Below are 5,318 nucleotides of genomic sequence, written 5' to 3'. Positions count from 1 at the left end.
TAATGTAAGAGAAATGTTGCTTTGCAGGAGATGAATACCACAACATACCTGTTCACTTTTAAAGGGGTCTGTTTACAGGCATCTGGACTATTTTTTTAAAAAACACACACACACACACACACACACACACACACACACACACACACACACACACACACACACCTCTCTAAATATAAATAGTATTAAAATTAGTTTTACCATTTCAATCTTATTTTAAGTAATGTTTTACCAGGTTCCAACATATTATGTATTTTTACTGCCTAAAACACTAAAATTTATTCCTGGCTGAATTAAAACCTTCAGAAAGAGGCAAAACAAAGAGTGAATATGGGAATTTCACTCACTGGGATTAGAGCTGCTTCCATCAGTCATTACTTACATGACATCAATCCTTTTCCCCACTCCATCCTCAGACTGCATAATGGCCAACAAAGAAATCTTGGCTTCTAATCAAATGTTTACTTAAATTTAAATCAAATAACTTAAATTTAAAGACAACAAAAAGTTTCAGCAACATATCACATAGAGTAGTCCCAAGAAAAACACTACATACATACATACATACACTCTCTCTCAAGGAGAAAAAAAAAACTCTCCTAAGTAACCTTAACTGAACTCTCTCAGCCTTCTCACCTGTTCCCTAAACATACCCAGCAACTATATTAGTTTATCTAGATTTCATTACTGGATCCATAAAGCCTTGTAAGTAGTGAGCCATACACAATTTAAATTAATAGTTTGGGCAACAGATATAGGGAGATTGATTAATTAAAATATAGAAAAGTAGAAGTAAGCTTCTAGAGGTAGTTTAGTCTAAAAATACTGGAAGGAAAATAAGCAGCCAATACTTGTGGTTCTGCAAGAAGAATTATTATAAAATCAGAACAAAAATCAAAAAAGAAATGAGCGTCAAAAGGGTGGAGAGAAAAAACTAGCAGCCTGGATCAAGTGCTCCCATCCCCCAAGCTTTCTGTGAGAGGAAGCACCAGAGGCTGGAGTGGATGCTACAAGCATGGCAGTGCACTGGAAGTAGATGCGCCATTAGATGTACTAACAGAAATTGCAGCTTCTCCTGCACAACTCCCCATTCACCAAGGCCAGCAGGGGTGGCAGCAGCCATAGTTATTCCTCCTGAACAGTTTATTCTCATTTTAATAGCCTGCCACTAGAGACAGGAGATGTGCTGCTGGTTTCTCTAACTAATTAGCAAAGTATGGAGATGCACTGTGAGAAAACCGCCAAGTGATCCTCTGCCATCCCTGAGAGCAGTGAGTCTCTACTTGCACGAGAGGCTCTGTAACAGCCAGGCGCAGGGGCTGCAGCAGTGGTGAGAAGAGACTTAAATTATTAATAATCAGTGATATCAAGTTGACTGTGAATTAATGGCTATTCTGTCATTCTTGGTTTAGTGTTGTTTAGAGACCCTGAAGAACAGGGCTGGCTCTAGCGTTTTTGCCGCCCCAAGCAGAAAAAAAAAAAAAAAAAAAAAGCTGCGATCGCAAGCGGCGGCAGCTCTACCGCTGCTTCATTCTACGGTGGCAATTCGGCGGCAGGTCCTTCACTCCGAGAGGGAGTGACGGCCCCGCCGCCAGACGTGCCGCCCCCTCTTCATTGGCCGCCCCAGGCACCTGCTTGCTAGGCTGGTGCCTGGAGCCGGCCCCGCTGAAGAATAAGGCTTGATGCACTGTCTGTCATTTAAACCCTGATACTTGTTACATTGAGGTTGATGGTAAAAATCCCATTGATTTCAGTGGTACAGGATTAAACCATATTCAGCATTGCCCATTATTGTTTTAATTCACGTACACTGAAACTGTATAGCTAGTTGTTTCAGCTAATGCTGGTAGCAATAAGTAATAAATCAAACTGATGTCTTGTCCCTTTGCTTTATTAAAATTATAGAGGATGGAGGGGGTTGCTGGTGGGGAGTCCAACTATTTCTTGTTCTCCTGTTTAATCTTTGGATTTGAAAATTGGCATCTTCCTCATTGTACTGTGCCTCTGAGGGAGGGCCATGTTTCCATTTCCACTACTCATTGTGTCCCTCTCTGCGTTCTAAATGGGATCCAGAATAGATGCTCCCTGGGATTCCATCCTTTGAAGGCTGTGACTTGCCTTAGGGGAGTATCACCTCCCCCACCTGCTCACTGCTGCACAGCCAGGAGGAAGGGAAAGATGCTTAGCTCCATCGCCGTGCTCTGCCTGTACATTGTCAAAATGTACTAAGAATTCTTCACACAAATGAGCTCCCAGCTTACAATATATGTTTTTAATTTAGCTCAGTTATACATGGGTGGTTGAGAAAGGTCCTTTTTTTTTATCCTGGTAAATGTATTTCACTTTATAACTTTTGCTTTGGATTAAAAAGTTGTTGCCTTTGGCACTAAACAGCACAGCAGGTTAGTGAAAGTTAGGTTTCCTTTCATTTCCATGTTAGAAAGTACAGTAACCTATCACATTACTTTAACAACCAGAAATAAATGAAAAAGTCTAATCCAATCATGTAGGCACCGGTAGCCATATAGATGCATTACAACTACTGCAGATTGTTCACTCTTCCTCTGTTACCCCTCATGTCAGTGGATAAAGTGGTCACATATTTTCCACTGACAGGCAACTGGGAGTTTACTGTTAAGAAGCTTTCAGGATTATCTTCATGATCTTCCCCCCCACTCTTTCTTTTTCACACTGGGTTGGAGAACCTCTTCAGGAAGCAACTGGCCTTGCCCTGGTGTTATCCACTGTGCTGGGTTCCCTCATCACTGGTGGCTTGTTTACACAGTGGGGTAATGCGCTCTACAGGGGTGTGATTTGTACTATAATGTATTATGCAGAGTTTGCAGAGAGGAGAGAAGCAGTGGTCTTTTGCTTTAGGTCCTGGACTGGGCCAACAGAGATTTGAGTTCAGTTACTGTCTCTGCCACAGAATTTGTGTGTGCCCATGGGCAAGTCACTGAATCTCTCTCTGCTTCAGTTCCCTATTTGTGAAATGAGTGATAATTAGAGCTGGTTATGAAATGTATTTTATTCTCACAAAGTTTTTTGACCAAATGCTTCTTCAGAAGTTTTTGGGGGTTCATCAAAAAACTCAAAATCCTAAAAGCAAAAATTTCCCCTCCGAATGGTCAAATTTAGACATTTCCCATAAAAATTCTCATTTTGCTGAGTGTGCCATTTTTCATCAAAAAATGTTTCTGACAAAAAAGTTTAACCTGCTCTAAAAATAATACTTTCCCTACACCTTTTCTACTTCAGTTGTTAACACTGTGGGGCTGGAATGATTTGTTACTGTGTGCATATGCATATATATATAAAATGTCTGGCACAATGAGAGCTGAATGGGGCCACTAGGTGCTACAGAATCTCATAGCTGGAAGGGACCTCAGCAGGTCATCTAGTCCAACCCCCTGCTTGAAGCAGGACCAATCCCCAGACAGATTTTTACCAGAGTTTCCTAACTGGCCCTCTCAAGGATTGAATTTACAACCCTGGGTTTATCAGGCCAATGCTCAAACCACTGAGTTATTATTAGCTTTGGGCTTCCTGGTGAGTCACACATTGAATGAAAGAAACACTGTGGTGGACTCCTAGGATCTTAGTAGCCTGCTTAAAAACTTTAAATCCAAACTCACACAACCTCAGTGCCCCTACAATATGATGAAATGATAGAATGGTTCACCCAGTTCCCTTTGTACAACAACCAAGGGACTGGAACCAGCATATTCCATTCCTTTAGAGAACAACAACTTATGAGGACATACAATGTACCCCAGTATTTCTGGTGTTTAGACATGAGCTAAGGAATCTACCATACAGTTCGCATGGAATTCTGCAGGAGGAACAAAGGAATTTGGACCATTTTGGAATATGTAGGAACTTTACAATCCCAAATGGAAAAAGCTCACACATTTGCCACAAATAACCCACAAGATAAATAAAAGAATAACACCCCCACTGTATGTGGAGAGGTAAGAAAATATCTTTAATCGAACTTTTTTACACCTTGAAAGCTTGGGCTCAATTTGTTTCATGTTGGGCTGAGTTCTCATTTAATCACCCAGTAAGACATACCCAGATGGTAGATTTTCCTACTGTAGGTGTGCTGTGATTTATGCCTATTAGCTGCTTTAATGCTACCATTACTGGCTTTCTATTCCATTAATGTATGTTCCTTTGAGAGCTAGTTAGTGAATAGTAACATGTAGGGATTAATTCCCTCCCCACCCCCCAGTTTTCACTTTCTGCCATTATTTACTTCTGTACAAAGTAGATGAAAAATGCTTCCAGATCCTAACGGCTGTGTTTTTACACCCATTTTGCATAAGAGTAATTGATTACAAAGCAAGGCAGTGAAGATTCAATCCCATGCTCTTTAATTGCAAATACTGGGCCAAATCTGGTTTGCCTAACATACAGGTAATTCCACGGGAATCAGGATAAGCTCCTTGAGGCAAGGTCCTTATTTCACTAGGGCCTGTTCCAGTACCTACCAAAGTAGGTACCAAGACTATAACAGGGTTCAAAAAAGAACTAGATAAGTTCATGGAGGATAGGTCCCTCAATGGCTATTAGCCAGGATGGGCAGGGATGGTGTCCCTAGCCTCTGTTTGCCAGAAGCTGGGAATGAGCGACAGGGGATAGATCACTTGATGTTTACCTGTTCTGTTCATTCCCTCTGGGGCACCTGGCACTGGCCACTGTCGGAAGACAGGATACTGGGCTAGATGGAACTTTGATCTGACCCAGTAGGGTCATTCTTATGTTCTTATGTTTTAAATGGACATTGGATTGGGCCCTTACTTGTTTGGACAGTGCCCCGTGCACTTCAATTGCTATAGAAATAATACTCGGAGCTCACCTCTTTGACCAGTCACTCACATGTTCTTTTGCAATAATGTAAAGCACATTTTAAAATATAGATTTGTCCGCATAAGCTCTGCAGAGTTCTTATAATTATTTATTTGTAATAGGAGTGCCTAGGAGAGCCCCCTAATCAAGAATCAAGGCCCCATTGTGCTAGGCACCGTACTGAAAAGTAACAAAGACCGTCACTTCTCCAGAGAGCTTACAGCCTTGGTGTCAGACAGAGCACAAATAGTAGACGAATAAGGTGAGGGTGAGTTGGGAGGATGAGGTAACAATAAAACAGAATTCAGCAGGAAAGTAGGAGGTACAGCTCGCCACTTGCCTAATCAATGGCAGATGATAGTGATTTGTAGGCATTCCAGCAGAGCTAGGCGTTGAGGATGGATGTAAGAGGACGAGGTGGTGGCTCCATGAATTTGACAGAGTTTTTTCCCCGTGGGATAGGTGGCATG

This window comes from Emys orbicularis, chromosome 1 (assembly GCF_028017835.1).
Source record: "Emys orbicularis isolate rEmyOrb1 chromosome 1, rEmyOrb1.hap1, whole genome shotgun sequence".
Lineage (NCBI taxonomy): Eukaryota > Metazoa > Chordata > Testudines > Emydidae > Emys > Emys orbicularis.
Note: the sequence above shows the minus strand (reverse complement) of the source record.